At 61.7% G+C, this 23,045-nt stretch overlaps 1 protein-coding gene across 1 annotated transcript in view; it reads right to left on the minus strand.

The window, feature by feature from the left end:
* Positions 1 to 428: 428 nt before the first annotated feature.
* LOC140406383 (uncharacterized) overlaps positions 429 to 23,045 on the minus strand; it is a gene marked incomplete at its 5' end in the record, with an annotated part of 142,464 nt that continues 119,847 nt past the window's right edge. Inside the window, one exon of the mRNA XM_072494471.1 lies at positions 429 to 1,021. The remainder of the gene's footprint in view (positions 1,022 to 23,045) is intronic.

The following is a 23,045-nucleotide window of genomic DNA, read 5'->3' on the forward strand; positions in this document are numbered from 1 at the left end:
AGGAAGAGAGAGAGCGGACGCAAGGGAGGGAGAGAGCGCGGACGCAAGGGAGGGAGAGAGAGCGCAGACGCAAGGTAGGGAGGGAGAGAGCGCGGACGCGAGGGAGAGAGAGAGAGCGGACGCAAGGGAGAGAGAGAGCGGACGCAAGGGAGAGAGAGAGCGCGGACGCAAGGGAGGGAGAGAGAGAGCGCGGACGCAAGGGAGGGAGAGAGAGAGCGTGGACGCAAGGGAGAGAGAGAGCCCGGACGCGAGGGAGGGAGGGAGGGAGCGCGGACGCAAGGGAGGGAGGGAGAGAGCGCGGACGCAAAGGGTGAGCGCGGGCGGGCGCGAGGCGGACAGCGGCAGCCCGGGCCTGTGCATGACCAGTCCGCAGGCACGCACGCACACCCGAGAGAGAGAGAGACGGCCATTAACATTCGCTTACCTTGTCCTGCCCGGCCCACCCCTGGCTGGGCTGTTGCGCTTTGCTGCGACCCGCGGTCTTGCCGGGTCGCGGAGGATGACCGTTGGCCTGGCCCGCCTGGGTGACTGGTGCCCTGGGCCCCCGGAGCCCCGGGGGCCCCCCCTCCTCGGTCCCCGGCCCCCCGCAGTGTCCGTTCACACACTCCCACCCAGTCCCCCAGGGTCCTTCCGTCAGCCCGTCGCGGCCCGAGACTCCTCCGTTGGCCTCCGGAGACCCCCCCTGCCCTCGGCCGGGCTGACGGGAGGGGGGGCCGACGCCTCCCCCCCCCTCCTCCTCCTCCTCCTCCGGACGGTGTAGGGTGCGCGCCTTGGGCGTGGCGGTCGTCCAGACGGGGGCTGCAAAGGCACTGGTGGGCGTGAAGGCCGGAGCGGGGCTGCAGGCAGCGTCGGGGGCCGCGTTCCTGGCGCGGTCGCCGGCGGCGGGGGGGGCCTCGAAGCAGGGTCCCATCCCGTCTGGTCGCTGCTCCGGGGGAGGGCGGGGGGGGGAGCCCCCCGGGATCTGGTGACTCGCCTGCGTGTCCTGTGAGGGGGGGGGGCTGGGGCAAGCGCCCATGTTCACCTGGAAGACAAGGAGAGGTGAGTAAAACGAGAGTGCCGGGCCCTCCCCCACCACAAGGTGGAGTTTCGACTGTTTTCAAACAAAGCCTGACCCTCCCACAGTGCGGCGCCCCCTCAGCACCGACCCTCCCACAGTGCGGAGCTCCCTCAGCACTGACCCTCCCACAGTGGGGCGCTCCCTCAGCACCGACCCTCCCACAGTGCGGAGCTCCCTCAGCACTGACCCTCCCACAGTGCGGAGCTCCCTCAGCACTGACCCTCCAACAGTGCGGCGCTCACTCAGCACTGACCCTCCCACGGTGCGGAGCTCCCTCAGCACCGACCCTCCCACAGTGCGGCGCCCCCTCAGCACCGAACCTCCCACAGTGCGGCGCTCCCTCAGCACCGACCCTCTCACAGTGCGGCGCTCCCTCAGCACTGACCCTCCCACAGTGCGGCGCTCCCTCAGCACTGACCCTCCCACAGTGCGGCACTCCCTCAGCACTGACCCTCCCACAGTGCGGAGCTCCCTCAGCACTGACCCTCCCACAGTGCGGAGCTCCCTCAGCACTGACTCTCCCACAGTGCGGAGCTCCCTCAGCACTGACCCTCCCACAGTGCGGAGCTCCCTCAGCACTGACCCTCCCACAGTGCGGAGCTCCCTCAGCACTGACCCTCCCATAGTGCGGCGCTCCCTCAGCACTGACCCTCACACAGTGCGGCGCTCCCTCAGCACTGACCCTCACACAGTGCGGAGCTCCCTCAGCACCGACCCTCCCACAGTGCGGAGCTCCCTCAGCACTGACCCTCCCACAGTGCGGCGCTCCCTCAGCACTGACCCTCACACAGTGCGGAGCTCCCTCAGCACCGACCCTCCCACAGTGCGGCGCTCCCTCAGCACTGACCCTCCAACAGTGCGGTGCTCCCTCAGCACTGACCCTCCCACAGTGCGGCGCTCCCTCAGCACTGACCCTCCCACAGTGCGGAGCTCCCTCAGCACTGACCCTCCCACAGTGCGGCACTCCCTCAGCACTGACCCTCCCACAGTGCGGAGCTCCCTCAGCACTGACCCTCCCACAGTGCGGAGCTCCCTCAGCACTGACCCTCCCACAGTGCGGAGCTCCCTCAGCGCTGACCCTCCCACAGTGCGGAGCTCCCTCAGCACTGACTCTCCCACAGTGCGGCGCTCCCTCAGCACTGACCCTCCCACAGTGCGGAGCTCACTCAGCACTGACCCTCCCACAGTGCGGAGCTCCCTCAGCCCTGACTCTCCCACAGTGCGGCGCTCCCTCAGCACTGACCCTCACACAGTGCGGCGCTCCCTCAGCACCGACCCTCCCACAGTGCGGCGCTCCCTCAGCACTGACCCTCCCACAGTGCGGCACTCCCTCAGCACTGACCCTCCCACAGTGCGGAGCTCCCTCAGCACTGACACTCCCACAGTGCGGCGCTCCCTCAGCACTGACCCTCCCACAGTGTGGAGCTCCCTCAGCACTGACCCTCCCACAGTGCGGCGCTCCCTCAGCACTGACCCTCCCACAGTGCGGCGCTCCCTCAGCACTGACCCTCCCACAGTGCGGAGCTCCCTCAGCACTGACCCTCCCACAGTGCGGCGCACACTCAGCACTGACCCTCCCACAGTGCGGCGCTCCCTCAGCACTGACCCTCCCACAGTGCGGCGCTCCCTCAGCACTGACCCTCCCACAGTGCGGAGCTCCCTCAGCACTGACACTCCCACAGTGCGGCACTCCCTCAGCACTGACCCTCCCACAGTGCGGCACTCCCTCAGCACTGACCCTCCCACAGTGCGGCGCTCCCTCAGCACCGACCCTCCCACAGTGCGGCGCTCCCTCAGCACTGACCCTCCCACAGTGCGGCGCTCCCTCAGCACTGACCCTCCCACAGTGCGGCGCTCCCTCAGCACCGACCCTCCCACAGTGCGGAGCTCCCTCAGCACTGACCCTCCCACAGTGCGGAGCTCCCTCAGCACTGACCCTCCCACAGTGCGGAGCTCCCTCAGCACTGACCCTCCCGCAGTGCAGCGCTCCCTCAGCACCGACCCTCCCACAGTGCGGCGCTCACTCAGCACTGACCCTCCCACAGTGCGGAGCTCCCTCAGCACCGACCCTCCCACAGTGCGGCGCACCCTCAGCACTGACCCTCCCACAGTGCGGAGCTCCCTCAGCACCGACCCTCCCACAGTGCGGCGCACCCTCAGCACTGACCCTCCCACAGTGCGGCGCTCCCTCAGCACCGACCCTCCCACAGTGCGGAGCTCCCTCAGCATCGACCCTCCCACAGTGCGGCGCTCCCTCAGCACTGACCCTCCCACAGTGCGGAGCTCCCTCAGCACTGACCCTCCCACAGTGCGGTGCTCCCTCAGCACTGACCCTCCCACAGTACGGAGCTCCCTCAGCACTGACCCTCCCACAGTGCGGAGCTCCCCCAGCACTGACCCTCCCACAGTGCGGTGCTCCCTCAGCACTGACTGTCCCACAGTGCGGAGCTCCCTCAGCACTGACCCTCCCACAGTGCGGCGCTCCCTCAGCATTGACCCTCCCACAGTGCGGCGCTCCCTCAGCACTGACCCTCCCACAGTGCGGCATTCCTCAACACTGACCCACCCACAGTGCGGAGCTCCCTCCTCACCCCAACCCTCCTCCCCCTCTCTAAGATCTGGAGAAACAGAGACAGAGAGAGCGAGAGACAGAGAGAGCGAGAGACAGCGAGAGCGAGAGACAGCGAGAGCGAGAGACAGCGAGAGCGAGAGACAGAGAGAGCGAGAGACAGAGAGAGCGAGAGACAGAGAGAGCGAGAGACAGAGAGAGCGAGAGACAGAGAGAGCGAGAGACAGAGAGAGCGAGAGACAGAGAGAGCGAGAGACAGAGAGAGCGAGAGACAGAGAGAGCGAGAGACAGAGAGAGCGAGAGACAGAGAGAGAGCGAGAGAGAGAGAGAGCGAGAGACAGAGAGAGCGAGAGACAGAGAGAGAGTGAGAGAGAGCGAGAGACAGAGAGGCTGAAAGAGCGAGAGACAGCGAGAGCGAGAGACAGCGAGAGCGAGAGACAGCGAGAGAGCGAGAGACAGAGAGAGAGCGAGAGACAGAGAGAGAGCGAGAGACAGAGAGAGCGAGAGACAGAGAGAGAGTGAGAGAGAGCGAGAGACAGAGAGGCTGAAAGAGCGAGAGACAGACAGAGCGAGAGCAAGAGAGAGAGCGAGAGACAGCGAGGGCGAGAGACAGCGAGGGCGAGAGACAGCGAGGGCGAGAGACAGCGAGGGCGAGAGACAGCGAGGGCGAGAGACAGCGAGGGCGAGAGACAGCGAGGGCGAGAGACAGCGAGGGCGAGAGACAGCGAGGGCGAGAGACAGCGAGGGCGAGAGACAGCGAGGGCGAGAGACCGCGAGGGCGAGAGACAGCGAGGGCGAGAGACAGCGAGGGCGAGAGACAGCGAGGGCGAGAGAGAGCGAGGGCGAGAGAGAGCGAGGGCGAGAGAGAGCGAGGGCGAGAGAGAGCGAGGGCGAGAGAGAGCGAGGGCGAGAGACAGCGAGGGCGAGAGACAGCGAGGGCGAGAGACAGCGAGGGCGAGAGACAGCGAGGGCGAGAGACAGCGAGGGCGAGAGACAGCGAGGGCGAGAGACAGCGAGGGCGAGAGACAGCGAGGGCGAGAGACAGCGAGGGCGAGAGACAGCGAGGGCGAGAGACAGCGAGGGCGAGAGACGGCGAGGGCGAGAGACAGCGAGGGCGAGAGACAGCGAGGGCGAGAGACAGCGAGGGCGAGAGACAGCGAGGGCGAGAGACAGCGAGGGGGAGAGACAGCGAGGGGGAGAGACAGCGCGGGCGAGAGACAGCGAGGGGGAGAGACAGCGAGGGCGAGAGACAGCGAGGGCGAGAGACAGCGAGAGCGAGAGACAGAGAGAGCGAGAGACAGCGAGAGCGAGAGACAGCGAGAGCGAGAGACAGAGAGAGCGAGAGACAGAGAGGGCGAGAGACAGAGAGGGCGAGAGACAGAGAGGGCGAGAGACAGCGAGGGCGAGAGACAGCGAGAGACAGAGAGAGCGAGAGACAGCGAGGGCGAGAGACAGCGAGGGCGAGAGACAGCGTGGGCGAGAGACAGCGAGGGCGAGAGACAGCGAGGGCGAGAGACAGAGAGAGCGAGAGACAGAGAGAGCGAGAGACAGAGAGAGCGAGAGACAGCGAGGGCGAGAGACAGCGAGGGCGAGAGACAGCGAGGGCGAGAGACAGAGAGAGCGAGAGACAGAGAGAGCGAGAGACAGAGAGGGCGAGAGATAGAGAGGGCGAGAGACAGAGAGGGCGAGAGACAGAGAGGGCGAGAGACAGAGAGAGCGAGAGACAGCGAGGGCGAGAGACAGCGAGGGCGAGAGACAGCGAGAGAGAGAGACAGAGAGAGCGAGAGACAGAGAGAGCGAGAGACAGCGAGGGCGAGAGACAGCGAGGGCGAGAGACAGCGAGGGCGAGAGACAGCGAGAGCGAGAGACAGCGAGGGCGAGAGACAGCGAGAGCGAGAGACAGAGAGAGCGAGAGACAGAGAGAGCGAGAGACAGAGAGAGCAAGAGACAGCGAGAGCGAGAGACAGCGAGGGCGAGAGACAGCGAGGGCGAGAGACAGCGAGGGCGAGAGACAGAGAGAGCGAGAGACAGCGAGGGCGAGAGACAGCGAGAGCGAGAGACAGCGAGAGCGAGAGACAGAGAGAGCGAGAGACAGAGAGAGCGAGAGACAGAGAGAGCGAGAGACAGCGACAGCGAGAGACAGCGAGGGCGAGAGACAGAGAGAGCGAGAGACAGAGAGATCGAGAGACAGAGAGAGCGAGAGACAGAGAGAGACAGAGAGAGAGAGCGAGAGACAGAGAGAGCGAGAGACAGAGAGAGCGAGAGACAGCGAGAGCGAGAGACAGCGAGAGCGAGAGACAGCGAGGGCGAGAGACAGAGAGAGCGAGAGACAGAGAGATCGAGAGACAGAGAGAGCGAGAGACAGAGAGAGACAGAGAGAGAGAGCGAGAGACAGAGAGAGCGAGAGACAGAGAGAGCGAGAGACAGCGAGGGCGAGAGACAGAGAGAGCGAGAGACAGCGAGAGCGAGAGACAGAGAGAGCGAGAGACAGAGAGAGCGAGAGACAGCGAGAGCGAGAGACAGCGAGGGCGAGAGACAGAGAGAGCGAGAGACAGAGAGAGCGAGAGACAGAGAGAGCGAGAGACAGCGAGAGCGAGAGACAGCGAGGGCGAGAGACAGAGAGGGCGAGAGACAGCGAGGGCGAGAGACAGCGAGAGCGAGAGACAGCGAGGGCGAGAGACAGAGAGAGAGAGAGACAGAGAGAGACAGCGAGAGACAGAGAGGGCGAGAGACAGAGAGGGCGAGAGACAGCGAGAGACAGAGAGAGTGAGAGACAGCGAGGGCGAGAGACAGCGAGGTCGAGAGACAGCGAGGGCGAGAGACAGCGAGAGACAGAGAGACAGCGAGGGCGAGAGACAGAGAGAGAGAGAGACAGAGAGAGAGAGAGACAGAGAGAGACAGCGAGGGCGAGAGACAGAGAGGGCGAGAGAGAGAGCGAGCGAGAGACAGAGAGGGCGAGAGACAGCGAGGGCGAGAGACAGCGAGGGCGAGAGACAGAGAGAGAGAGAGACAGAGAGAGACAGCGAGGGCGAGAGACAGCGAGGGCGAGAGACAGAGAGAGCGAGAGACAGAGAGGGCGAGAGACAGCGAGGGCGAGAGACAGCGAGGGCGAGAGACAGAGAGAGAGAGAGACAGAGAGAGAGAGAGACAGAGAGAGACAGCGAGGGCGAGAGACAGCGAGAGCGAGAGACAGAGAGAGCGAGAGACAGCGAGAGCGAGAGACAGAGAGAGCGAGAGACAGAGAGAGCGAGAGACAGCGAGGGCGAGAGACAGAGAGACAGAGAGACAGAGAGAGCGAGAGACAGAGAGAGCGAGAGACAGAGAGAGCGAGAGACAGAGACAGCGAGAGACAGAGAGAGCGAGAGACAGAGAGAGCGAGAGACAGCGAGGGCGAGAGACAGCGAGGGCGAGAGACAGCGAGAGCGAGAGACAGCGAGGGCGAGAGACAGAGAGAGCGAGAGACAGCGAGGGCGAGAGACAGAGAGGGCGAGAGACAGCGAGAGCGAGAGACAGAGAGAGCGAGAGACAGAGACAGCGAGAGACAGAGAGAGCGAGAGACAGAGAGAGCGAGAGACAGCGAGGGCGAGAGACAGCGAGGGCGAGAGACAGCGAGAGCGAGAGACAGCGAGGGCGAGAGACAGAGAGAGCGAGAGACAGAGAGAGCGAGAGACAGAGAGAGCGAGAGACAGAGAGAGCGAGAGACAGCGAGGGCGAGAGACAGCGAGAGCGAGAGACAGAGAGAGCGAGAGACAGCGAGAGACAGAGAGAGCGAGAGACAGCGAGAGCGAGAGACAGAGAGCGAGAGACAGAGAGAGAGAGACAGAGAGGGCGAGAGACAGCGAGGGCGAGAGACAGCGAGGGCGAGAGACAGCGAGAGCGAGAGACAGCGAGGGCGAGAGACAGCGAGGGCGAGAGACAGAGAGGGCGAGAGACAGCGAGGGCGAGAGACAGCGAGAGCGAGAGACAGAGAGAGCGAGAGACAGAGAGAGCGAGAGACAGAGAGAGAGAGAGACAGAGAGAGCGAGAGACAGCGAGAGCGAGAGACAGAGAGAGCGAGAGACAGAGAGGGCGAGAGACAGAGAGAGCGAGAGACAGAGAGGGCGAGAGACAGCGAGGGCGAGAGACAGAGAGAGCGAGAGACAGAGAGAGCGAGAGACAGAGAGAGCGAGAGACAGAGAGAGCGAGAGACAGAGAGAGCGAGAGACAGCGAGGGCGAGAGACAGCGAGAGCGAGAGACAGAGAGAGCGAGAGACAGCGAGAGACAGCGAGAGACAGAGAGAGCGAGAGACAGCGAGAGCGAGAGACAGAGAGCGAGAGACAGAGAGAGAGAGACAGAGAGGGCGAGAGACAGCGAGGGCGAGAGACAGCGAGGGCGAGAGACAGCGAGGGCGAGAGACAGCGAGGGCGAGAGACAGCGAGGGCGAGAGACAGCGAGGGCGAGAGACAGCGAGGGCGAGAGACAGAGAGGGCGAGAGACAGCGAGGGCGAGAGACAGCGAGAGCGAGAGACAGAGAGAGCGAGAGACAGAGAGAGCGAGAGACAGAGAGAGAGAGAGACAGAGAGAGCGAGAGACAGCGAGAACGAGAGACAGAGAGAGCGAGAGACAGAGAGGGCGAGAGACAGAGAGAGCGAGAGACAGAGAGAGCGAGAGACAGCGAGAACGAGAGACAGAGAGAGCGAGAGACAGAGAGAGCGAGAGACAGAGAGAGCGAGAGACAGCGAGGGCGAGAGACAGAGAGAGCGAGAGACAGCGAGAGCGAGAGACAGCGAGGGCGAGAGACAGCGAGAGCGAGAGACAGCGAGAGCGAGAGACAGCGAGAGCGAGAGACAGAGAGAGCGAGAGACAGAGTGAGCGAGAGACAGCGAGGGCGAGAGACAGCGAGGGCGAGAGACAGAGAGAGCGAGAGCGAGAGACAGAGAGAGCGAGAGACAGAGAGAGCGAGAGACAGAGAGAGCGAGAGACAGCGAGGGCGAGAGACAGCGAGGGCGAGAGACAGCGAGAGCGAGAGACAGCGAGGGCGAGAGACAGAGAGAGCGAGAGACAGCGAGAGCGAGAGACAGCGAGAGCGAGAGACAGCGAGAGCGAGAGACAGAGAGAGCGAGAGACAGAGAGAGAGAGAGACAGCGAGAGCGAGAGACAGAGAGAGCGAGAGACAGCGAGGGCGAGAGACAGAGAGAGCGAGAGACAGAGAGAGAGAGAGACAGCGAGAGAGCGAGAGACAGAGAGAGCGAGAGACAGAGAGAGCGAGAGACAGAGAGAGCGAGAGACAGAGAGAGCGAGAGACAGCAAGGGCGAGAGACAGCGAGAGCGAGAGACAGCGAGAGCGAGAGACAGCGAGGGCGAGAGACAGCGAGGGCGAGAGACAGCGAGGGCGAGAGACAGCGAGGGCGAGAGACAGAGAGGGCGAGAGACAGAGAGAGCGAGAGACAGAGAGAGCGAGAGACAGAGAGAGCGAGAGACAGAGAGAGCGAGAGACAGCGAGAGCGAGAGACAGCGAGGGCGAGAGACAGAGAGAGCGAGAGACAGAGAGGGCGAGAGACAGAGAGAGCGAGAGACAGAGAGAGCGAGAGACAGAGAGAGCGAGAGACAGCGAGGGCGAGAGACAGCGAGGGCGAGAGACAGAGAGAGCGAGAGACAGAGAGAGCGAGAGACAGAGAGAGCGAGAGACAGAGAGAGCGAGAGACAGAGAGAGCGAGAGACAGAGCGAGCGAGAGACAGAGAGAGCGAGAGACAGAGAGAGCGAGAGACAGCGAGGGCGAGAGACAGAGAGAGCGAGAGACAGAGAGAGCGAGAGACAGCGAGAGCGAGAGACAGCGAGAGCGAGAGACAGAGAGAGCGAGAGACAGAGAGAGCGAGAGACAGAGAGAGCGAGAGACAGAGAGAGCGAGAGACAGAGAGAGCGAGAGACAGAGAGAGCGAGAGACAGAGAGAGCGAGAGACAGAGAGAGCGAGAGACAGAGAGGGCGAGAGACAGCGAGGGCGAGAGACAGAGAGAGCGAGAGACAGAGAGAGCGAGAGACAGCGAGGGCGAGAGACAGAGAGAGCGAGAGACAGAGAGAGCGAGAGACAGCGAGCGAGAGACAGCGAGAGACAGCGAGGGCGAGAGACAGCGAGAGAGAGAGAGCGAGAGACAGCGAGGGCGAGAGACAGCGAGAGCGAGAGACAGAGAGAGCGAGAGACAGAGAGAGCGAGAGACAGCGAGAGACAGCGAGAGCGAGAGACAGCAAGAGCGAGAGACAGCGAGGGCGAGAGACAGCGAGAGCGAGAGACAGAGAGAGCGAGAGACAGAGAGAGACAGAGAGACAGCGAGGGCGAGAGACAGCGAGGGCGAGAGACAGAGAGAGCGAGAGACAGAGAGAGCGAGAGACAGAGAGAGACAGAGAGACAGCGAGGGCGAGAGACAGAGAGAGCGAGAGACAGAGAGAGCGAGAGACAGAGAGAGCGAGAGACAGAGAGAGCGAGAGACAGCGAGAGCGAGAGACAGAGAGCGAGAGACAGCGAGGGCGAGAGACAGACAGAGCGAGAGACAGAGAGGGCGAGAGACAGCGAGGGCGAGAGACAGCGAGAGCGAGAGACAGAGAGAGCGAGAGACAGAGAGAGCGAGAGACAGAGAGAGAGAGAGACAGAGAGAGCGAGAGACAGCGAGAGCGAGAGACAGAGAGAGCGAGAGACAGAGAGGGCGAGAGACAGAGAGAGCGAGAGACAGAGAGGGCGAGAGACAGAGAGGGCGAGAGACAGCGAGGGCGAGAGACAGAGAGAGCGAGAGACAGAGAGAGCGAGAGACAGAGAGAGCGAGAGACAGAGAGAGCGAGAGACAGAGAGAGCGAGAGACAGCGAGGGCGAGAGACAGCGAGAGCGAGAGACAGAGAGAGCGAGAGACAGCGAGAGACAGCGAGAGACAGAGAGAGCGAGAGACAGCGAGAGCGAGAGACAGAGAGCGAGAGACAGAGAGAGAGAGACAGAGAGGGCGAGAGACAGCGAGGGCGAGAGACAGCGAGGGCGAGAGACAGCGAGGGCGAGAGACAGCGAGGGCGAGAGACAGCGAGGGCGAGAGACAGCGAGGGCGAGAGACAGAGAGGGCGAGAGACAGCGAGGGCGAGAGACAGCGAGAGCGAGAGACAGAGAGAGCGAGAGACAGAGAGAGCGAGAGACAGAGAGAGAGAGAGACAGAGAGAGCGAGAGACAGCGAGAACGAGAGACAGAGAGAGCGAGAGACAGAGAGGGCGAGAGACAGAGAGAGCGAGAGACAGAGAGAGCGAGAGACAGCGAGAACGAGAGACAGAGAGAGCGAGAGACAGAGAGAGCGAGAGACAGAGAGAGCGAGAGACAGCGAGGGCGAGAGACAGCGAGAGCGAGAGACAGCGAGAGCGAGAGACAGAGAGAGCGAGAGACAGAGAGAGCGAGAGACAGAGAGAGCGAGAGACAGAGAGAGCGAGAGACAGAGAGAGCGAGAGACAGAGAGAGCGAGAGACAGAGAGAGCGAGAGACAGAGAGAGCGAGAGACAGCGAGGGCGAGAGACAGCGAGGGCGAGAGACAGAGAGGGCGAGAGACAGAGAGAGCGAGAGACAGAGAGAGCGAGAGACAGAGAGAGCGAGAGACAGAGAGAGCGAGAGACAGCGAGAGCGAGAGACAGCGAGGGCGAGAGACAGAGAGAGCGAGAGACAGAGAGGGCGAGAGACAGAGAGAGCGAGAGACAGAGAGAGCGAGAGACAGAGCGAGCGAGAGACAGAGAGAGCGAGAGACAGAGAGAGCGAGAGACAGCGAGAGCGAGAGACAGCGAGAGCGAGAGACAGAGAGAGCGAGAGACAGAGAGAGCGAGAGACAGAGAGAGCGAGAGACAGAGAGAGCGAGAGACAGAGAGAGCGAGAGACAGAGAGAGCGAGAGACAGAGAGAGCGAGAGACAGAGAGAGCGAGAGACAGAGAGAGCGAGAGACAGAGAGGGCGAGAGACAGCGAGGGCGAGAGACAGAGAGAGCGAGAGACAGAGAGAGCGAGAGACAGCGAGGGCGAGAGACAGAGAGAGCGAGAGACAGAGAGAGCGAGAGACAGCGAGCGAGAGACAGCGAGAGACAGCGAGGGCGAGAGACAGCGAGAGAGAGAGAGCGAGAGACAGCGAGGGCGAGAGACAGCGAGAGCGAGAGACAGAGAGAGCGAGAGACAGAGAGAGCGAGAGACAGCGAGAGACAGCGAGAGCGAGAGACAGCGAGAGCGAGAGACAGCGAGAGCGAGAGACAGCGAGGGCGAGAGACAGCGAGAGCGAGAGACAGAGAGAGCGAGAGACAGAGAGAGACAGAGAGACAGCGAGGGCGAGAGACAGCGAGGGCGAGAGACAGAGAGAGCGAGAGACAGAGAGAGCGAGAGACAGAGAGAGACAGAGAGACAGCGAGGGCGAGAGACAGAGAGAGCGAGAGACAGAGAGAGCGAGAGACAGAGAGAGCGAGAGACAGAGAGAGCGAGAGACAGCGAGAGCGAGAGACAGAGAGCGAGAGACAGCGAGGGCGAGAGACAGACAGAGCGAGAGACAGAGAGGGCGAGAGACAGCGAGGGCGAGAGACAGCGAGAGCGAGAGACAGAGAGAGCGAGAGACAGAGAGAGCGAGAGACAGAGAGAGAGAGAGACAGAGAGAGCGAGAGACAGCGAGAGCGAGAGACAGAGAGAGCGAGAGACAGAGAGGGCGAGAGACAGAGAGAGCGAGAGACAGAGAGGGCGAGAGACAGCGAGGGCGAGAGACAGAGAGAGCGAGAGACAGAGAGAGCGAGAGACAGAGAGAGCGAGAGACAGAGAGAGCGAGAGACAGAGAGAGCGAGAGACAGCGAGGGCGAGAGACAGCGAGAGCGAGAGACAGAGAGAGCGAGAGACAGCGAGAGACAGCGAGAGACAGAGAGAGCGAGAGACAGCGAGAGCGAGAGACAGAGAGCGAGAGACAGAGAGAGAGAGACAGAGAGGGCGAGAGACAGCGAGGGCGAGAGACAGCGAGGGCGAGAGACAGCGAGGGCGAGAGACAGCGAGGGCGAGAGACAGCGAGGGCGAGAGACAGCGAGGGCGAGAGACAGCGAGGGCGAGAGACAGAGAGGGCGAGAGACAGCGAGAGCGAGAGACAGAGAGAGCGAGAGACAGAGAGAGCGAGAGACAGAGAGAGAGAGAGACAGAGAGAGCGAGAGACAGCGAGAACGAGAGACAGAGAGAGCGAGAGACAGAGAGGGCGAGAGACAGAGAGAGCGAGAGACAGAGAGAGCGAGAGACAGCGAGAACGAGAGACAGAGAGAGCGAGAGACAGAGAGAGCGAGAGACAGAGAGAGCGAGAGACAGAGAGTGCGAGAGACAGCGAGGGCGAGAGACAGAGAGAGCGAGAGACAGCGAGAGCGAGAGACAGCGAGGGCGAGAGACAGCGAGAGCGAGAGACAGCGAGAGCGAGAGACAGCGAGAGCGAGAGACAGAGAGAGCGAGAGACAGAGTGAGCGAGAGACAGCGAGGGCGAGAGACAGCGAGGGCGAGAGACAGAGAGAGCGAGAGCGAGAGACAGAGAGAGCGAGAGACAGAGAGAGCGAGAGACAGAGAGAGCGAGAGACAGCGAGGGCGAGAGACAGCGAGGGCAAGAGACAGCGAGAGCGAGAGACAGCGAGGGCGAGAGACAGAGAGAGCGAGAGACAGAGAGAGCGAGAGACAGCGAGAGCGAGAGACAGCGAGAGCGAGAGACAGCGAGAGCGAGAGACAGAGAGAGCGAGAGACAGAGAGAGAGAGAGACAGCGAGAGCGAGAGACAGAGAGAGCGAGAGACAGCGAGGGCGAGAGACAGAGAGAGCGAGAGACAGAGAGAGAGAGAGACAGCGAGAGAGCGAGAGACAGAGAGAGCGAGAGACAGAGAGAGCGAGAGACAGAGAGAGCGAGAGACAGCAAGGGCGAGAGACAGCGAGAGCGAGAGACAGCGAGAGCGAGAGACAGCGAGGGCGAGAGACAGCGAGGGCGAGAGACAGCGAGGGCGAGAGACAGCGAGGGCGAGAGACAGAGAGGGCGAGAGACAGAGAGAGCGAGAGACAGAGAGAGCGAGAGACAGAGAGAGCGAGAGACAGAGAGAGCGAGAGACAGCGAGAGCGAGAGACAGCGAGGGCGAGAGACAGAGAGAGCGAGAGACAGAGAGGGCGAGAGACAGAGAGAGCGAGAGACAGAGAGAGCGAGAGACAGAGAGAGCGAGAGACAGCGAGGGCGAGAGACAGCGAGGGCGAGAGACAGAGAGAGCGAGAGACAGAGAGAGCGAGAGACAGAGAGAGCGAGAGACAGAGAGAGCGAGAGACAGAGAGAGCGAGAGACAGAGCGAGCGAGAGACAGAGAGAGCGAGAGACAGAGAGAGCTAGAGACAGCGAGAGCGAGAGACAGCGAGGGCGAGAGACAGAGAGAGCGAGAGACAGAGAGAGCGAGAGACAGCGAGAGCGAGAGACAGCGAGAGATAGAGACAGAGAGAGCGAGAGACAGAGAGAGCGAGAGACAGAGAGAGCGAGAGACAGAGAGAGCGAGAGACAGAGAGAGCGAGAGACAGAGAGAGCGAGAGACAGAGAGAGCGAGAGACAGAGAGAGCGAGAGACAGAGAGAGCGAGAGACAGAGAGGGCGAGAGACAGCGAGGGCGAGAGACAGAGAGAGCGAGAGACAGAGAGAGCGAGAGACAGAGAGAGCGAGAGACAGCGAGGGCGAGAGACAGAGAGAGCGAGAGACAGAGAGAGCGAGAGACAGCGAGCGAGAGACAGCGAGAGACAGCGAGGGCGAGAGACAGCGAGAGAGAGAGAGCGAGAGACAGCGAGGGCGAGAGACAGCGAGAGCGAGAGACAGAGAGAGCGAGAGACAGAGAGAGCGAGAGACAGCGAGAGACAGCGAGAGCGAGAGACAGCGAGAGCGAGAGACAGCGAGAGCGAGAGACAGCGAGGGCGAGAGACAGCGAGAGCGAGAGACAGAGAGAGCGAGAGACAGAGAGAGACAGAGAGACAGCGAGGGCGAGAGACAGCGAGGGCGAGAGACAGAGAGAGCGAGAGACAGAGAGAGCGAGAGACAGAGAGAGACAGAGAGACAGCGAGGGCGAGAGACAGAGAGAGCGAGAGACAGAGAGAGCGAGAGACAGAGAGAGCGAGAGACAGCGAGAGCGAGAGACAGAGAGCGAGAGACAGCGAGGGCGAGAGACAGACAGAGCGAGAGACAGACAGAGCGAGAGACAGAGAGAGAGAGAGACAGAGAGAGCGAGAGACAGCGAGAGCGAGAGACAGAGAGAGCAAGAGACAGCGAGGGCGAGAGACAGAGAGAGCGAGAGACAGCGAGGGCGAGAGACAGAGAGAGCGAGAGACGGAGAGAGCGAGAGACAGCGAGAGCGAGAGACAGCAAGAGACAGCGAGAGCGAGAGACAGAGAGAGCGAGAGACAGCGAGGGCGAGAGACAGAGAGAGCGAGAGACAGCGAGAGCGAGAGACAGAGAGAGCGAGAGACAGCGAGGGCGAGAGACAGCGAGGGCGAGAGACAGAGAGAGCGAGAGACAGCGAGAGACAGAGAGAGCGAGAGACAGCGAGGGCGAGAGACAGCGAGGGCGAGAGACAGCGAGAGCGAGAGACAGCGAGAGCGAGAGACAGCGAGAGAGAGACAGAGAGAGCGAGAGACAGCGAGAGCGAGAGACAGAGAGAGCGAGAGACAGAGAGACAGAGAAAGCGAGAGCGAGAGACAGAGAGAGCGAGAGACAGAGAGAGAGAGAGACAGCGAGAGCGAGAGACAGCGAGAGCGAGAGACAGAGAGAGCGAGAGACAGAGAGAGCGAGAGACAGAGAGAGCGAGAGACAGCGAGAGCGAGAGACAGCGAGAGCGAGAGACAGAGAGAGCGAGAGACAGAGAGAGCGAGAGACAGAGAGAGAGAGAGACAGCGAGAGCGAGAGACAGCGAGGGCGAGAGACAGAGAGAGCGAGAGACAGAGAGAGAGAGAGACAGCGAGAGACAGAGAGAGCGAGACACAGCAAGGGCGAGAGACAGCGAGAGCGAGAGACAGCGAGAGCGAGAGACAGCGAGGGCGAGAGACAGCGAGGGCGAGAGACAGCGAGGGCGAGAGACAGCGAGGGCGAGAGACAGAGAGCGAGAGACAGAGAGAGCGAGAGACAGAGAGAGCGAGAGACAGAGAGAGCGAGAGACAGAGAGAGCGAGAGACAGAGAGAGCGAGAGACAGCGAGAGCGAGAGACAGCGAGGGCGAGAGACAGAGAGAGCGAGAGACAGAGAGAGCGAGAGACAGCGAGAGCGAGAGACAGCGAGAGCGAGAGACAGAGAGAGCGAGAGACAGAGAGAGCGAGAGACAGAGAGAGCGAGAGACAGAGAGAGCGAGAGACAGAGAGAGCGAGAGACAGAGAGAGCGAGAGACAGAGAGGGCGAGAGACAGCGAGGGCGAGAGACAGCGAGGGCGAGAGACAGAGAGAGCGAGAGACAGAGAGAGCGAGAGACAGAGAGAGCGAGAGACAGCGAGGGCGAGAGACAGAGAGCGAGAGACAGAGAGAGCGAGAGACAGCGAGCGAGAGACAGCGAGAGACAGCGAGGGCGAGAGACAGCGAGAGCGAGAGACAGAGAGAGCGAGAGACAGCGAGGGCGAGAGACAGCGAGAGCGAGAGACATCGAGAGCGAGAGGCAGCGAGGGCGAGAGACAGCGAGAGCGAGAGACAGAGAGAGCGAGAGACAGAGAGAGACAGAGAGACAGCGAGGGCGAGAGACAGCGAGGGCGAGAGACAGCGAGAGCGAGAGACAGCGAGGGCGAGAGACAGCGAGAGCGAGAGACAGAGAGAGCGAGAGACAGAGAGAGCGAGAGACAGAGAGAGACAGAGAGACAGAGAGAGCGAGAGACAGAGAGAGACAGAGAGACAGCGAGAGCGAGAGACAGAGAGAGCGAGAGACAGAGAGAGACAGAGAGACAGCGAGGGCGAGAGACAGAGAGAGCGAGAGACAGAGAGAGCGAGAGACAGAGAGAGCGAGAGACAGCGAGAGCGAGAGACAGAGAGCGAGAGACAGCGAGGGCGAGAGACAGAGAGAGCGAGAGACAGACAGAGCGAGAGACAGAGAGAGAGAGAGACAGCGAGGGCGAGAGACAGAGAGAGCGAGAGACAGCGAGGGCGAGAGACAGCGAGGGCGAGAGACAGCGAGGGCGAGAGACAGAGAGAGCGAGAGACAGCGAGAGACAGAGAGAGCGAGAGACAGAGAGAGCGAGAGACAGCGAGAGCGAGAGACAGAGAGAGCGAGAGACAGCGAGAGCGAGAGACAGAGAGAGCGAGAGACAGCGAGGGCGAGAGACAGAGAGAGCGAGAGACAGAGAGAGCGAGAGACAGCGAGAGCGAGAGACAGCGAGAGACAGCGAGGGCGAGAGACAGCGAGAGCGAGAGACAGAGAGAGCGAGAGACAGCGAGGGCGAGAGACAGAGAGAGCGAGAGACAGCGAGAGCGAGAGACAGCGAGAGCGAGAGACAGAGAGAGCGAGAGACAGCGAGGGCGAGAGACAGCGAGGGCGAGAGGCAGCGAGAGCGAGAGACAGCGAGAGACAGAGAGAGCGAGAGACAGCGAGGGCGAGAGACAGCGAGGGCGAGAGACAGCGAGGGCGAGAGACAGCGAGAGCGAGAGACAGCGAGAGCGAGAGACAGCGAGAGAGAGACAGAGAGAGCGAGAGACAGCGAGAGCGAGAGACAGAGAGAGCGAGAGACAGAGAGACAGAGAGAGCGAGAGCGAGAGACAGAGAGAGCGAGAGACAGAGAGAGCGAGAGACAGAGAGAGAGAGAGACAGCGAGAGCGAGAGACAGCGAGAGCGAGAGACAGAGAGAGCGAGAGACAGAGAGAGCGAGAGACAGAGAGAGCGAGAGACAGCGAGAGCGAGAGACAGAGAGAGCGAGAGACAGAGAGAGCGAGAGACAGCGAGAGCGAGAGACAGCGAGGGCGAGAGACAGCGAGGGCGAGAGACAGCGAGAGCGAGACAGCGAGAGCGAGACAGAGAGAGACAGAGAGAGCGAGAGACAGAGAGAGCGAGAGACAGCGAGGGCGAGAGACAGAGAGAGCGAGAGACAGCGAGAGCGAGACAGAGAGAGACAGAGAGAGCGAGAGACAGCGAGGGCGAGAGACAGCGAGGGCGAGAGACAGCGAGGGCGAGAGACAGAGAGAGCGAGAGACAGAGAGAGACAGAGAGACAGCGAGGGCGAGAGACAGAGAGACAGAGAGACAGAGAGAGACAGAGAGACAGCGAGGGCGACAGACAGAGAGAGCGAGAGACAGAGAGAGCGAGAGACAGCGAGAGCGAGAGACAGCGAGGGCGAGAGACAGAGAGACAGAGAGAGCGAGAGACAGAGAGAGACAGAGAGAGCGAGAGCGAGAGACAGAGAGAGCGAGAGACAGAGAGAGCGAGAGACAGAGAGAGACAGAGAGAGCGAGAGACAGAGAGGGCGAGAGACAGAGAGGGCGAGAGACAGCGAGAGCGAGACAGAGAGAGCGAGAGACAGAGAGAGCGAGAGACAGCGAGGGCGAGAGACAGCGAGAGCGAGACAGAGAGAGACAGAGAGAGCGAGAGACAGCGAGGGCGAGAGACAGCGAGGGCGAGAGACAGCGAGAGCGAGACAGAGAGAGACAGAGAGAGCGAGAGACAGAGAGAGCGAGAGACAGCGAGGGCGAGAGACAGAGAGAGCGAGAGACAGCGAGAGCGAGACAGAGAGAGACAGAGAGAGCGAGAGACAGAGAGAGCGAGAGACAGCGAGGGCGAGAGACAGCGAGGGCGAGAGACAGAGAGAGCGAGAGACAGAGAGAGACAGAGAGACAGCGAGGGCGAGAGACAGAGAGAGCGAGAGACAGAGAGAGCGAGAGACAGCGAGTGCGAGAGACAGCGAGAGCGAGAGACAGCGAGGGCGAGAGACAGCGAGGGCGAGAGACAGAGAGACAGAGAGACAGAGAGAGCGAGAGACAGAGAGAGCGAGAGACAGAGAGGGCGAGAGACAGAGAGAGACAGAGAGAGCGAGAGACAGAGAGAGCGAGAGACAGAGAGAGCGAGAGACAGAGAGAGCGAGAGACAGAGAGAGCGAGAGACAGCGAGAGCGAGAGACAGAGAGAGCGAGAGACAGAGAGAGAGAGAGACAGCGAGAGCGAGAGACAGAGAGAGCGAGAGACAGCGAGGGCGAGAGACAGAGAGAGCGAGAGACAGAGAGAGAGAGAGACAGCGAGAGAGCGAGAGACAGAGAGAGCGAGAGACAGAGAGAGCGAGAGACAGAGAGAGCGAGAGACAGCAAGGGCGAGAGACAGCGAGAGCGAGAGACAGCGAGAGCGAGAGACAGCGAGGGCGAGAGACAGCGAGGGCGAGAGACAGCGAGGGCGAGAGACAGAGAGAGCGAGAGACAGAGAGAGCGAGAGACAGAGAGAGCGAGAGACAGAGAGAGCGAGAGACAGCGAGAGCGAGAGACAGCGAGGGCGAGAGACAGAGAGAGCGAGAGACAGAGAGAACGAGAGACAGCGAGAGCGAGAGCGAGAGACAGCGAGAGCGAGAGACAGAGAGAGCGAGAGACAGAGAGAGCGAGAGACAGAGAGAGCGAGAGACAGAGAGAGCGAGAGACAGAGAGAGCGAGAGACAGAGAGAGCGAGAGACAGAGAGAGCGAGAGACAGCGAGAGCGAGAGACAGCGAGAGAGAGAGCGAGAGACAGCGAGAGCGAGAGACAGCGAGGGCGAGAGACAGCGAGGGCGAGAGACAGCGAGAGCGAGACAGCGAGAGCGAGACAGAGAGAGACAGAGAGAGCGAGAGACAGAGAGAGCGAGAGACAGCGAGGGCGAGAGACAGAGAGAGCGAGAGACAGCGAGAGCGAGACAGAGAGAGACAGAGAGAGCGAGAGACAGCGAGGGCGAGAGACAGCGAGGGCGAGAGACAGAGAGAGCGAGAGACAGAGAGACAGCGAGGGCGAGAGACAGAGAGACAGAGAGAGACAGAGAGACAGCGAGGGCGAGAGACAGAGAGAGCGAGAGACAGAGAGAGCGAGAGACAGCGAGAGCGAGAGACAGCGAGGGCGAGAGACAGAGAGACAGAGAGACAGAGAGAGCGAGAGACAGAGAGAGACAGAGAGAGCGAGAGCGAGAGACAGAGAGAGCGAAAGACAGAGATAGCGAGAGACAGAGAGAGACAGAGAGAGCGAGAGACAGAGAGGGCGAGAGACAGAGAGAGCGAGAGACAGCGAGAGCGAGACAGAGAGAGCGAGAGACAGAGAGAGCGAGAGACAGCGAGGGCGAGAGACAGCGAGAGCGAGACAGAGAGAGACAGAGAGAGCGAGAGACAGCGAGGGCGAGAGACAGCGAGGGCGAGAGACAGCGAGAGCGAGACAGAGAGAGACAGAGAGAGCGAGAGACAGAGAGAGCGAGAGACAGCGAGGGCGAGAGACAGCGAGGGCGAGAGACAGAGAGAGCGAGAGACAGAGAGAGACAGAGAGACAGCGAGGGCGAGAGACAGAGAGAGCGAGAGACAGAGAGAGACAGAGAGACAGCGAGGGCGAGAGACAGAGAGAGCGAGAGACAGAGAGAGCGAGAGACAGCGAGAGCGAGAGACAGCGAGGGCGAGAGACAGAGAGACAGAGAGACAGAGAGAGCGAGAGACAGAGAGAGACAGAGAGAGCGAGAGCGAGAGACAGAGAGAGCGAGAGACAGAGAGAGCGAGAGACAGAGAGAGACAGAGAGAGCGAGAGACAGAGAGGGCGAGAGACAGAGAGAGCGAGGGCGAGAGACAGAGAGAGCGAGAGACAGCGAGAGACAGCGAGAGCGAGAGACAGAGAGAGCGAGAGACAGAGAGAGAGAGAGACAGCGAGAGCGAGAGACAGAGAGAGCGAGAGACAGCGAGGGCGAGAGACAGAGAGAGCGAGAGACAGAGAGAGAGAGAGACAGCGAGAGAGCGAGAGACAGAGAGAGCGAGAGACAGAGAGAGCGAGAGACAGAGAGAGCGAGAGACAGCGAGAGCGAGAGACAGAGAGAGCGAGAGACAGCAAGGGCGAGAGACAGCGAGAGCGAGAGACAGCGAGAGCGAGAGACAGCGAGAGCGAGAGACAGCGAGGGCGAGAGACAGCGAGGGCGAGAGACAGCGAGGGCGAGAGACAGAGAGAGCGAGAGACAGAGAGAGCGAGAGACAGAGAGAGCGAGAGACAGAGAGAGCGAGAGACAGCGAGAGCGAGAGACAGCGAGGGCGAGAGACAGAGAGAGCGAGAGACAGAGAGAGCGAGAGACAGAGAGAGCGAGAGACAGCGAGAGCGAGAGACAGCGAGAGCGAGAGACAGAGAGAGCGAGAGACAGAGAGAGCGAGAGACAGAGAGAGCGAGAGACAGAGAGAGCGAGAGACAGAGAGAGCGAGAGACAGAGAGAGCGAGAGACAGAGAGAGCGAGAGACAGAGAGGGCGAGAGACAGCGAGGGCGAGAGACAGAGAGAGCGAGAGACAGAGAGAGCGAGAGACAGAGAGAGCGAGAGACAGCGAGGGCGAGAGACAGAGAGAGCGAGAGACAGAGAGAGCGAGAGACAGCGAGCGAGAGACAGCGAGAGACAGCGAGGGCGAGAGACAGCGAGAGCGAGAGACAGAGAGAGCGAGAGACAGCGAGGGCGAGAGACAGCGAGAGCGAGAGACAGAGAGAGCGAGAGACAGCGAGAGACAGCGAGAGCGAGAGACAGCGAGAGCGAGAGACAGCGAGGGCGAGAGACAGCGAGAGCGAGAGACAGAGAGAGCGAGAGACAGAGAGAGCGAGAGACAGAGAGAGACAGAGAGACAGCGAGGGCGAGAGACAGCGAGGGCGAGAGACAGCGAGAGCGAGAGACAGCGAGGGCGAGAGACAGCGAGGGCGAGAGACAGCGAGAGCGAGAGACAGAGAGAGCGAGAGACAGAGAGAGACAGAGAGACAGAGAGAGCGAGAGACAGAGAGAGACAGAGAGACAGCGAGAGCGAGAGACAGAGAGAGCGAGAGACAGAGAGAGCGAGAGACAGAGAGAGCGAGAGACAGCGAGAGCGAGAGACAGAGAGCGAGAGACAGCGAGGGCGAGAGACAGAGAGAGCGAGAGACAGACAGAGCGAGAGACAGAGAGAGAGAGAGACAGCGAGGGCGAGAGACAGAGAGAGCGAGAGACAGCGAGGGCGAGAGACAGCGAGGGCGAGAGACAGCGAGGGCGAGAGACAGAGAGAGCGAGAGACAGAGAGAGCGAGAGACAGAGAGAGCGAGAGCGAGAGACAGAGAGAGCGAGAGACAGCGAGAGCGAGAGACAGAGAGAGCGAGAGACAGCGAGGGCGAGAGACAGAGAGAGCGAGAGACAGAGAGAGCGAGAGACAGCGAGAGCGAGAGACAGCGAGAGACAGCGAGGGCGAGAGACAGAGAGAGCGAGAGACAGCGAGAGACAGAGAGAGCGAGAGACAGCGAGAGCGAGAGACAGCGAGAGCGAGAGACAGCGAGAGCGAGAGACAGCGAGAGCGAGAGACAGCGAGAGCGAGAGACAGAGAGAGCGAGAGACAGAGCGAGCGAGAGACAGCGAGAGCGAGAGACAGCGAGAGCGAGAGACAGAGAGAGCGAGAGACAGCGAGAGACAGAGAGAGCGAGAGACAGCGAGAGCGAGAGACAGCGAGAGCGAGAGACAGCGAGAGCGAGAGACAGAGAGAGCGAGAGACAGCGAGAGACAGAGAGAGCGAGAGACAGCGAGAGCGAGAGACAGCGAGAGCGAGAGACAGCGAGAGCGAGAGACAGCGAGAGCGAGAGACAGAGAGAGCGAGAGACAGAGAGAGCGAGAGACAGCGAGAGCGAGAGACAGCGAGAGCGAGAGACAGCGAGAGCGAGAGACAGCGAGAGCGAGAGACAGAGAGAGCGAGAGACAGAGAGAGCGAGAGACAGCGAGAGCGAGAGACAGCGAGAGCGAGAGACAGAGAGAGCGAGAGACAGCGAGGGCGAGAGACAGAGAGAGCGAGAGACAGCGAGAGCGAGAGACAGCGAGAGCGAGAGACAGAGAGAGCGAGAGACAGCGAGGGCGAGAGACAGCGAGGGCGAGAGACAGCGAGAGCGAGAGACAGCGAGAGACAGAGAGAGCGAGAGACAGCGAGGGCGAGAGACAGCGAGGGCGAGAGACAGCGAGAGCGAGAGACAGCGAGAGCGAGAGACAGCGAGAGAGAGACAGAGAGAGCGAGAGACAGCGAGAGCGAGAGACAGAGAGAGCGAGAGACAGAGAGACAGAGAGAGCGAGAGCGAGAGACAGAGAGAGCGAGAGACAGAGAGAGCGAGAGACAGAGAGAGAGAGAGACAGCGAGAGCGAGAGACAGCGAGAGCGAGAGACAGAGAGAGCGAGAGACAGAGAGAGCGAGAGACAGCGAGAGCGAGAGACAGAGAGAGCGAGAGACAGCGAGAGCGAGAGACAGCGAGGGCGAGAGACAGCGAGGGCGAGAGACAGCGAG

This window comes from Scyliorhinus torazame, unplaced genomic scaffold (assembly GCF_047496885.1).
Source record: "Scyliorhinus torazame isolate Kashiwa2021f unplaced genomic scaffold, sScyTor2.1 scaffold_521, whole genome shotgun sequence".
Classification (NCBI taxonomy): domain Eukaryota; kingdom Metazoa; phylum Chordata; class Chondrichthyes; order Carcharhiniformes; family Scyliorhinidae; genus Scyliorhinus; species Scyliorhinus torazame.